The sequence below is a fragment of the Phyllostomus discolor genome, chromosome 11 (assembly GCF_004126475.2).
Source record: "Phyllostomus discolor isolate MPI-MPIP mPhyDis1 chromosome 11, mPhyDis1.pri.v3, whole genome shotgun sequence".
NCBI lineage: Eukaryota > Metazoa > Chordata > Mammalia > Chiroptera > Phyllostomidae > Phyllostomus > Phyllostomus discolor.
Genome location: NC_040913.2, coordinates 16215504 through 16228140, shown reverse-complemented (window position 1 = coordinate 16228140; position 12637 = coordinate 16215504). Strand labels below are relative to the sequence as shown.

Genomic DNA, 12637 nt, shown 5'->3' with positions numbered 1-12637 from the left:
AGTGCTGTCTTCCCCTGCAGTCTTCACATTTGCTGCTTGACATCCATATCCAAGGTTCATAGAAACTGTCCGAGGAAATCCAAGAATAATTGTTACCTTATCTTTAAGTAAGCTTTGCATTTTTTAGTAATATTCAAGTCTTTCAACATTTCTTTCACATATATTTTCTTCCACTCCTTAATCTTTTGCAACTTTCCAAGGAGAGCTGCCATCCTGCGGTACTGAGTTCAATTCTGGTAAAAGGGGTGTCTTCACATTATAGTGTTCAGTTGACTCAATTCAGAATGTCAACTACCGCTTTTAATTATTCCAGTGCTAAGTTGTCTACAGGTGGTAAAGTTCATGAACTCTGCTTTGAGTTTGAACAAAGCATGAGGAATATTCCTGAGTCAGAGGTCCACATCCACCTTATAATTAGGCTTGTTTTTACATCAACTTTATGCAAGGTGTCGAAGAAAAACATTGCACTGGACAAGTTTAAACAAGAATATTTGTTCAAGGCTATTGCAATAGGGAAAAAGAGAGAAGAACTCAGTCTGGGCCCATCTCCGCTGTAACAAAGGACAGGGGATTGTTTAGTGCTGGATGAGCTACTGCAGGAGTTACAGGGAGGGTGATCAAAAGAATGTGTCAAGCACATAGAGTTATTGCTGAGTTTGCCAATATTTTCGCTGTAAATTATGCCATCTATGTTTACAAATTGGTGTTCAGGGACATTAACCTCCTAACTTTCCACAGAGACTGGGAGATAGGAGCATTATCTTCTCTGACATTTACATGTCAAAAGGATGGTTCCAAGGTCCTTCACAAAGACATCCCTACTTTATAAAACTGGCAAGAGCTTACAAATGTATTTCAAAGAGGCAGAGAAAGAATTTACAATTACACATGTTCTACATAAGTACTCTAAAAGAAATAATGGTCATGGGCTTAAAGACTGGTTGAAGCCTGTCTAAACTTTAGTCCAGTTGAGCAAGCATCAGCCTGCAAGGAACCCAAGAACCCAAGCACATCCAGCTGCCCCAGCAGACCGCAGAATGGAGATGAGTGGAGAAGCCTAGGGGAATTGTGACTTGTCTGTGATCACCATCATTTCAGCTACACAGCCCAGCTTACATCTGTGGGCAGGACTGCTTTAAAAAATTAGCAGTGGATTGAAGTGTGGAGAAATGCAAAGACAAGCTTGAAACCATTGATCAACGAAGCATTTGCCTTTAGCCATTTTTAACAGTGATGATCTTTATAGATCAAAAATGTTGGACTCTTTGTGATGGTGCTAACCTGGACCATCCCACTGGTTTCTTTGAAGGGTAGTCTTCAGTTAAACAAAGTTCATGTAGTACAATCCAGCACAGTCCAAATACTGTCTTAGTATCCATACACACATGTCTTAGACATTGTTCCTTTAGATGAAAAGGTGATGACAGAATCATTCCTGTACCTAAAATGATGCAACAACCCCTCATACATTCAAAACCGTACTACTTCTCTCCCCAAGATTAGGTATATGATATCTCTTGATATCCTTTACTGGGTGGGTGATGGGCATTGCTTCCCTGCCATAGTCACACTCACCCTTTGGAATCATACAACTTCAATACTGAGATACATGTTTAACCACTATCAATATATCTTATGATTGCAGTAGAAAAATGTGAGGAAAAAAAGAAAGGGAGGGAATGACATACAAATCCATGAAAACTATATATTCATATTAAAGCAAGGAAGAAATCATAATAAATACTGTTTCTATAGCTGTTCACATGGTCATAGCTGGTATGTGTAATTGTTTTCTTCAACTTCCCATTCTATATTTATTTTGGCTTTAGCAAATATCTCAATTAGTGTGACTTTTTGCTAATGGGTGATGTTCCATTTTACCCCTGAAGTATCTATGCTATTAAAAGCATATCTTGGGGTTTTATAACTTTTCATTAAGTGTTAGCAAAGTATATGGGACTGTTAAGGAATACCTGAATCTCAGACATGAGCTTCCTTGACGCAGTTAGTAGTAACCAAATTTCCACTTGATACTTAGCATCAATCACGCCCATCAGTATGGTAACTCGCTTTTTTTCATGTTGTTTGGATGGCGTGGGATTAGTGTGGCCAAGAGACCAGCTCAGCTTCACGTCTGTTGGTCCTATCTCCAGGGCACCTGATAACAGTGTTCCTCACCTCCATGTGAGGATCGCTGGAACAGCAGGACCTGAAATGATTGGGAAGAGAAGGAAATGTTTCACTAGTGGATCATAGAGACAGTGATGGCAGGAGGGCTCTCATCTTCACCTCTTGATTCCTAGGTAATTTATTCTGGCATTTGGAGAAACAGCATCTTATGCTAGTCCCTAATTCAGATCTTTTTCTCCCTGAAGATCAATATTTCAACTGCAATGTGCCTCTAAACTTGCAATGTAGTGTACTGTCTGAAAGAACGTTCTAACTTTTATCAGCCTCCCTACACTTCAGAATGGCGAGGTGAAAGGCTCAACTGTGAATTCTATAAGGATGAGCTGGATGCCATGCTTCATTGCTGAGAAATTATTTCCCTTATCAAAAGCGCTTGTGAAATACGGTGGGGGTGAACACACTTTTATGTCTACAGGTGGTGATATTGGAGGACGTACTGCAGGCAGGAAATGTAAATGCATATGCAGACTAAGTGTCCTTTCCAGAAAGAATAAAACATTGTTTCTTCTTAAGGGAAGCTTTCAAACAGATTCACTCTGACTCCAGAGAGGGAGCAGGGTGCTGTGGCGCTGTAACAACAGCTCCATGTTTGCCTCTGTTATGGGCAGGCTGGGGAATCAGCAGTTACTGTAGTCAGATAAGCCTGATGTTTCAAGGTTCGTATCGCCAACATCATGCCTGACTCCCTTCGCCACGTCCCTTCTCCGCAGGCACATTTTCACTACTTGCAAAATCTGGAAGAGAAAGAACAGGGGTGTCCAACTGCTTACTAAAATCCTTCTCTTCTGAGGCTTTTCCTTCTTAAGTCTTTCCAGGGAAAACAAATACCTTAATTGCTGAAACAATTTAGCAAATAATAAGTAAATTACTTAAGCAAATTAATTCTTAGAGGCCATTCAGAGATGTCAATCCACGGACCTCTTCTTCAGTCCTTTCTGTCCCTTTTGTAATTAAATTATTCTAAGGTCCTGACCATACAGCCAAACCATTTGCTTTCTTCTATCAAGAGTGTAGATACATATCACATGCCTACCTGACTTCTCATCTTCCTGGTAAAATAAACAGCCAGATATTCAGCCCCAGAGAGAATTTCCCCTCTCCTGTTCTCAGGGCTACCACGTGTGCGAGAGCTGCCCGCTGTATGGCAGTCAAATATACAGAGCTCTACGTATATTTAAAACAATCCTGAACTACTTTAGTGCTCTGATCATAAGAATCTCTAGGGGGTACGGGTATGGAATGAGGTAGAGATTAAGCAGGAAATATGTATTGTTAACCTCTTGTTCAAGCAAATTAATTGTTCCCTCAGGATGTGCTTAAGGCCAATTTAATATGTACCAGTGCCCGTTGATCATGGAACACTGCTTTGTACATCCCACCTTAATGGTGTACAGCAGCAATTTTTCAACCTGTGTACTACAGGAACTTTTAGGAAACTGGCGGTGGGGCAGAGGGGCATGGAAGCTGCCTCTGGGGGCGCTGCAGGGCCCCAGAGATGCTGGTGTTTGCAGCAGGGTGGAGGCTGGGAGGGGCATTTCACTGCGGGGGGTGGGTGTAGTGGGGACCATGGAAGGGCAGAGAGGTTGCTGCAAGGTCCTGGTCTGGGGGATGTACAGAGTGATGCCAAAGGTGTTTGCCAAGGCTGCCTATTCCCAGAGTTATGTCCCCACCATGTTTGAAAACCCTACCCAAGCTTCAAAATACACAACCATTGAACTAAGAATATGGGACACTTCAGGTTCTTCTTACTATGGTAAACTACAGACCTGGCCTATCCTGATTCAGACACTGTTCTCCTCTGCTTTGACATCAACAGACCAGAAACACTGGACAATGTCTGCAAAATGAGTCAAAGGGTGACTCGGGAGTTTAGCCCCAATGCCAAGGTTGTGCTGGTTGGCTGTAAGCTGGACGTGCTGACCAACCTGGACACACTGAGGCAGCTGTCCAAGCGGCAGCTCATCCCTGTTACACATGAGCAGGGCCAGTGTGGGCCAGGCAGGTGGGCGCCAGCATCCTATGTGCAGTGCTACTCCGGGGCCTCTCAGTTCAGCGTCAGGGATGTTTTCCACGTGGCCTCTGTGGCCTCCCTTGGCCACAGCTACAGGCGGATGCTCAGCACTGACTCACTCCAGGAACAGCCCAACTAGGGCAACCCAAAGGAAGGCAGGATACACGAGGATTGAGTCAAGAGTTGTGACCTCCTGTGAGGAGCCAGAGAGAAGCAGGAACAATGGTTCCTCTGTCTGCTCCTTGGCTTGCTGACCTCCCAACTCTGGCTGGGACTTTGGGGCAGGCTGAGTGAAGAATTCTCCTAGAGAAGGGACCCAGAGGTGAGGGTGCCCCCTTTGCACAGGAAGTTGAGGGGGCCAGCAAGGCAGTCATGTGGGTGGGAAGATAAGATAGGGCAGGACTCTGGGAACGCCGGCCTGAAGCAGATACCTGGGTTGAGTCTCAGGGGTGGCATCCCTCCCTATCCCCAGTCCCCAAATCCCGGTCCTGGCTTCCTTCCCTAAGGAAAGTGTCCATTCCATGGCCTTCCCTTTTACTCTCTCCCACTTCCACAGCTGTTCTCGCTCATCCTCACCTCCACAAGACGCACCCCAAATTAGAAAGCAAGCTGAGAAGCCCCTCCCCCAATGTATCCACCAGTCTTAGCTCCTCCCTCTCTTACCCCAACAGTTCCCACATAAAGCCCACATCCGTGGAGGAAAAAAGTAAACATACAATACCTGACTATTTAATCAGGGTCCCTGACTTCTTTCCCCTTAGACTGTTAAATTAAAAAATAGCAAGAGCCAACAAAATAATAAATGTTTGGTATGAATGAATCAAAATTATACCTAGTTTTTTTCAGATATGCAAAAATTTTAACATATTTTTTTTTGTGTGTACCACAGGATTTTAGTATTGGGTTATGGGTGCCACGTGGTGAAAAAGGTTGAAAATTGCTAGTGTAGAAGATAAGAGAAGTGCAAGTTCATGATGTGGCCCGTGGTCCCACATTGTGTTTCTATCATGGCTCAGGGGCAAGCCTGAAGGTGTTTCTCCGAGGACAACTTTGTATTTGCTGTGGAAGGCATGTATTCACTCCAGAACTCTGAAGTTCTGCACTGGATTCACTCACGGTGATCTGCTGAAGGCTCCATAGATCATCCTTATCTGACCTATACCTTCCCAGGACCAGTTTATCTCCTGAGTCCTGTGATCCAAGTAGCGAAGTAGCTTGCCTAGTATCACCAACCTGATTCAGATCCTCTGATTCTCTTGTTCGGCATTCCATTAGAAACCGGAACACTTTCGGGGAGGTAAGCGAACCCCACAAACCAAAAACAGCCCACTGGGAAATTTGCCTCTTTCTTAGAGGTAGGGAGTGCCAGAGGCAGAAATGTGACCCCTTTCATACGTTTCAACACGCCCCCGACCACTGCAGACACAGAAAGTTTATGAGGCAGGGCTCCTGAATTTCTATGATTTTTATTTGCCAACTTCTAGCACATATGTGTCTCATGAATAAATAAAATAGCTTCTAATTCTCGCTCACCAGCTGCAATAAATTGCATGGACTAGCGACAGTCATGTCCTGTGGGACTGAGGGGACATCGGGTTCTGGTACAGTACACCACGAGTGAGGGCTGGCGAGCAAACACAGCCCTGAGGTAGAGGAAAGTGCGGTGAATAAGGGGGCTGCCAGTTAAACTTCAACTTTCTCTGCTGGTCATTGCTCACAGGTTTAGATCGGTAGCTGCACATCAGTTACCACGACATGTTATTTTTAAAACTTATTTGTCCCAGCAAACATGGAGTAAGAGGCATGATCTTCCTGCCTTATTAACTAAATGAAAATGCATCATGGTCATCCACTATCCATATGTTTTTGGCTCTTTCTCACGGAAAACACGGGAGCAGACACAGGTTTGGAAGAGTCAGGTGTGTTAGTTTACGTTCTATTTTCTTCATTACACCAGCTGTGTGCAGACAAGGAGGAGGGTTGGGGGGGTCAAAAATGAACCCCTTAATCATATGGAAATAGAAACCAACCTACAAAGAGCTCTATATACTTCTGGTTTATATTTTGCATTAAGACTACCTAATATACCTAGGTATAGTCCACCTCTTCTTCCTGCTCAGCATCCTCGTGCAGCATCAAATTACAGAAAATAAGAAAATATCATTGAAATGAAATGACACCATTGAGGCATGTTTCCTTAATTTCAACAATAGTTATATTTGAAGTGTTACCATCATCATTGCAATATGTGGCACATTAAAGTAGAAATTTAAAAATAAAGAGAGAAAGAGAAAAAAGAAAAGAAAATAGAAAGAAAGGAAGGAAGGAAGGAAGGAAGGAAGGAAGGAAGAAAGAAAGAAAGAAAGAAAGAAAGAAAGAAAGAAAGAAAGAAAGAAAGAAAGAAAGAAAGAAATTTAATGTGGATACCGTGCCTGTATGTAATCATTTATTTTGTCAGGAAACACATATTGGCGAGTGAGTCGTAAGTATCAGATCATATTCCAGAGTCAGAGAATACAGATGTTGTATATACATAGTATTATTCTATTATGGAGTGGAGAGAGAACACACACATATCTACAGAGGTAATTTTTATAAACAAGATACTTTCATGTTGTTTAGAATGAAATGAGAACCTATCAGACACAATAGTGTGACAGAAAGTGACTGGGACTCTATGAAATTGGCATACCAAGGGAGACTTCTGAGATGGTGATATTTCAGCTGAGAGCAAAGGGCCAGTCATAGCCGAGTGGCCTTAGAAGCAAGGATAAATAAGAGGAGAAAATGAGCACAGGATGCTAGAAACACACACAGAAGGCCGGTATGCCTTGACATTATCTGGCAGGACTGAGCCTTGTGTAAGATGAGAGATAGGCATGAGTTATAAACATAGTGCCTTACGGGTCAGTGAAGGGAGTTTGGATTTTATTTTGTATGTGAAGGGAAGCTAGTATAAAGTTTTAAGTAGAAAGACAATCAGATCCCATATTTCATAGGAAATTCTCTTTCTGATTTAAAGAAAATAAATTTTTATTAAATAAGCACCGAAATCCACTTGAAGAATTTCTTGTTATAACTTTCTACAGGTGAAGCCTGTCTCAGCAAGATTCAGCATTCACACATAAGACTATATACCAATCAGATAGGTGTGAAGATTTTCCTGTGAAATTTTTATTTTTTTATCACAAGTTACTTAAGTGCATTTCTGTACCTTGTATCCAGTGTTTATGTTAGACAGGAAGTAATTATAATTATACTACATAATCAACTATTATTTTTGATACTTCTTTCTTAAGTTTGACAGCTAAGCATAATAATAAAGCTAAAACAATTGATTCTAATTTATAATACACAATACATACATTTTTGATACAGAGTAAAACAGTTCACTAGTAGAAAGGCATTTGTGTTTGGTTTTAAAGCTTACTCTATGCACTCAGTCATTACAGCAATAGACAGTAATAGTGGTGAAACACACCTCAATTTTTATACAGTGAATATAGCATAAAGTCATACAAAATGGAGATTTTCTTTCCAGGTAGAGGTTCTGAGGTTTTCATCGGAAAATATAACTTTGAATATTGAGCAGTTTCTTAGGATGAGATCATTTAATATAATTACATATGCTTATTCACATCTACCTGTCTTTAATCTGATTCTATATTAATAAGTTATACACAGGATATATTTTTATTTATCAATCACATGGATGCCGTGACAGCTTTCAGATCTTAAATTAGGTACGTATTTCCCCTTCAATTGAAAATTTGAATTTAGCACATATATTTAGACTCATCTGAGTTTTAGTAATGTAAGCAATTTTTTTTTTCAGCTAATTCAGGTGCAAACAGCTGAATAAGGTAAGCATTTGGATAATCAATGACTCTAAATCAAGCCAACATTGACTGTTCAAAATATATGTGTCTGGAGATCTCCTCTATTAAAGTCTTCAAAATTGCCTTCTTATACTTTTAATTATCTAGTTACAGTAATTTTAAAAAAGTTGATCAAAATGGTGTGGCAAGTATACAACTAATACTAATAAATTGCAAACATTTGAAGAACTGTTATAACTTGATTTACTTAAGTTATTGTTCTTTGGTATGCACATTTGTGAATGATTACAAAACGATGTAGCACACCTGAATGATGCTTTTGGTTGTAGAAATTTTAATATAAGAAAACTTTTAAAATTAGCAGCAGTAATATCTGAGTAATTCGCTGGATTTTAGATTATCTATATGGTTTTAGAGACATACTTTTAACAAAGGCAAATGATAGAAGAATATGTATTCTAGACCTGTCAAAATAGAGTTGATGTTAGAGAAAATATTATTCTATAATATCTATGAATTTGATAGTAGCCTTTGTAGTTTTCAAGATAGTGTGTATATGCTTTTCTTTAAAATGAGTATATACAACATGTTGCTCTTAGTGATTAATTATTTGATTAAGTTAACCCTCTGTAAACACTAGTAAATGCCATCATTCCCATGTGTTATATTGTTTATCTAAATACAATTATATATCCCTGCAGAATAGTGATATTCTCTTTGCTCATTTCAAGCAGAATAGTGTATCAGCACTGTCGCCTCCTTATAATGCCTCCTACGCATTCCTTACATATGTCTTCCCATTCCGTATTTGCATGCTGTACTTTACCTCTACCATTAGTGATACATCAGTGAACACACCAGATAATTTATTTGTTTTTACAGTATAAAAGCTGAGGTGTGTATTTCATTCTTAGAGGTGGGCATTGCAAGATGAAATAACAAAGGGAGTATCTCAGCATGCTTCAGAAATGGTAGTGTACCGATGTGGTGGTGTGTCATCATCCTGTAGAGACAGAAGGTACTCCCACACAGAATTTAGTTCAGATGTCTAAATCATACACACACCCCCAAGAGGATTTGAAAAACATATCCTATGGTCATGTTTACATAATAACACTGCATGAAGAAAGCAGGAACTTTCCAAAGCAGGATTGAAAATGGTTGAGAGATCAAGGAGGGGAGATTTGCTTAGGGATGTAAGGGTGGTGGTTAGAGAGTGTGTATCCAGTGAAAACCCTTCATGTGGTTTGAAATTCTCCCTGGCACCAAAGAGGAACGAAAATGGATTTTCCTAACAGCTTGTCCTTATATACTCAGCAAAAGGGGAAGAGGAATGAATGAGGCTTAAGAGCTATCAGCAATCGAACATCAGGAAATGGAGATAAACCCTTTGTAACATGTGGCGAGTCAGTGAATCTTCATTGATTTGCTTTTATCTCCCCTGTTCTGAAATACACATATCTTTACTAACTCCCCAATGCATTTGCCACTTCTTGTTCATCTACTGCAGTTAACAATATGTCATCCAGAACAAGGTGATGTTTGTAGAATGTGCATAGGATTAACTATATCTCTTCCAACTATAACTATGATAGAGTAGGAGATTTAACATAGCCCCAGGGTAGAACAGCAAATGTAGACTCATCTCTTCAACTTAAATTTTAAATTCTCTGATCCTCACCTCTGATGGGAATAGAAAATAAACCACTTGACAGATCAGGGCTGCCAACACGGTACCAGAGGCCCTGGTAATCTGCTTTATCAAGTGTACCCAGCTGCACAGCATTTGCCCTTGAGGATTCTACTTGGTTAAATTTGTGGTAGTCTACTGTCATCATCTAGTATACATATAAATTTTGTAGGGGCTAGAGTGGTGAATTACATAAAGAAATAAAGGGACCACTAAGCCTTCATAGTTTAGGTTACTGTCATAGGTACTAAAATCTGCCACGTCTCTGGAATATGATCATTTTGATTTTCCCTATTCTTTTTTCCTATAATGGTATGAAGGAGACCGATTCAGAATTTTTTTACTCAGCTCTTCCCACTATTAACCCACTCTTGATAGAAACTATGGGTGTTGTACAGGGTGGCTGTGGTAGAGAATTTTCTCAACTAACAAGAATATTTATTCTAACTATATATTCAGAAGTTAGCCGATGAAATTTATTTATTACTTAGTCCCATTGTGTTCCTATTCCTACAGTGGTCATGATTGTATTTTGAGTCTAAGGGTCCTTAAAACATCGGGATATTCGCCCTTGCCCAGGATATGGCTACCCAAGTAAATAACTAGGTCTTTTTGGGATAAATGTGGTGTTTCAGGGTTGTTCTTTCTGAATTCTTGATTTTTCCTATAATCAATAGCTTCCCAGTGAGAATATGGACACCAGTCCAGAAATTGGTAAGGAAACATCCTACTCAGCCTTGGTGGCTTTTGATTCTATATGTTGAGCATCCTTGATAGTTGCCAATCTACCTTGACCCCAGGGAGGTCATGTTCAATTACCTATTTCCATAATTCTCTGGTGTTACTGTCAAGTTGGCTGCTGCTCTGACTCTTGCTACTTATTTTGTAATTGTATTTGCCTTACACCTGACAGTTAAGCACTGCTTCCTGTCCTCCATTATTTCAAAATCCTATTAATCATGTTGATGTAAAGGCCCTTACCTTTATAAGAACATCTTCTGCTATCGGCTCTGTTCTACAAAATAGGTGCCACCAAGTGCCACTCTCAAGAGCATTAGTGTCACCGTCATCACATTATTTATGGCTTTGATAAATAGTATCACTCAAGTCCTCCCCAAAAACACAATAGACAAGTATTCTCTCCACAATCCAGCATGCCCAATTTCTAGAGCTTTTTGGTTCCTCTTTCTATAACTTTCTATGGTCATCCTGGAATTTCTGCTTCCTTAGTATAGTCCATCACACTATCCAATGTTCCAAGAGGCATCCTGGCAACCAATAACACCATCTCCTTAGTTTCCTGAATTCTGGAAATACGTATAGATAAATTCAGTCATAAAGCTTTATGTTGTACCTTTCTTGACACAGTAACTCAAGATCAAGTCCCATAATTCTCTCCTGGAATATGCTAAGTATAGTTCTCATTGTTTCTAGGGAGGCATAACACTTTTTCTGCTAAGACTTTTTGTGACTAATCCTAGTTATGGGTCTGGTGAGGAAAAAATAAGGTACATGCAGGTACTGAACAGTATCTAAGTAGCCCTGTTATTCTTATAATTAAATCCTGTCCCTATTCCTATCCTCCAGCAAAGAGGGATTAGAAACTCTCTATGCTCACAAAAATAATATTTTTTCTTCCTTTTTTTTATTTCAGAGAGAAAGGAAGGGGGAAAGAGAGACATCGATGTGAGAGAAAAGCAATGTTGCCTCCTGTGCATGCCCAAGTAAGCACAGAACCCACAATGTAGGCATGCGCCCTGACCAAGAATTGAATCTGTAGTCTTTGGGTTTATGAAATTATGCTTCAACCAACTAAGCCACACAAGCCAAGGCTGAAAAGAATACCTTTATTTTGTGTTTAGCCTTAAATTTTAGATGACTTATTTACAGAATCTCCATAAAAGAAATAAAAACATTTTTTTAAAGTGAGATGTAGGTAATAATTAGATAGAAAAAACAAAAGTAGACCCAGCTGGTGTGGTTCAATGGAGTCAGGGCCAGCTTGCAAACCAAAGGATCACCCATTGATTCCCAGTCAGAGCACATGCCTGTGTTACTTGCCAGGTCCCCAGTGGGGGGCGAGTGAGGGGCAACCACACACTGATGTCTCTCTCCCTCTCTTTCTCTCCCTCCCTTCTCCTCTCTCTAAAGATAAATAAATAAAATCTTTAAAAACATAAAATAAAAGTAGAAGTGTTTGGGGCAACAGGGATATGATTTTTCTCAACAACAAAAAAGTATGCAAAGATAAACTTCAGAACACAATAAAGTAATCAGACAACCTACAAAGATTAATATTTATATTATTATATAAATGTATTATATTTATATACAAATATAAGTACATATCATATATAAATATATTATACCGTGCTTTTCAACAAGAGATTACATGCAAAAAGTAAAACCAATGTTTTTGAAAGTAGCAAAAAGATCAAGCCACATTGATCCATAGAGAAAATGCTAGCATATTTTATGATTTACAGTAACAATATACACATGCACACTTTAGTAAATATTTGCTAATTATTTTTTAGTGATTGGAATAATGTTATGGACAAAGCTTGAAAATAGTCAATATTATGATTAATGTTACTAAACTAAACTTAAAATGTTGCCAGCTTGGTAATGTAAAATTATAGTTAAATTTGACAGGAATTGAGAGACAAAACATAGTAATAAAAAAAGATGGAAAAGGGGGTAGGTTGGTTAAATATGTATTCCATTTAGCTCTGGCTGGTGTGACTCAGCCTGGTTGAGCACCGGTCTGCAAATCAGGGGATTGCCGGTTCAATTCCTGGTCTAGAGCACATGCCTAGGTTGCAGGCCAGGTCCCTGGTAAGGGGCGTGTGGGTAGCAAGAACACATGGATGTTCCTCTCCCTCCCTTTCCCTCTTCCTCCCCCTC

General features: G+C 39.7%; 1 pseudogene; it reads left to right on the top strand.

Moving 5' to 3' along the window:
• The first annotated feature begins 3756 nt into the window (after window positions 1-3756).
• On the top strand, window positions 3757-4400 carry LOC114508970 (annotated as a pseudogene).
• The last annotated feature ends 8237 nt before the right edge of the window (window positions 4401-12637 follow it).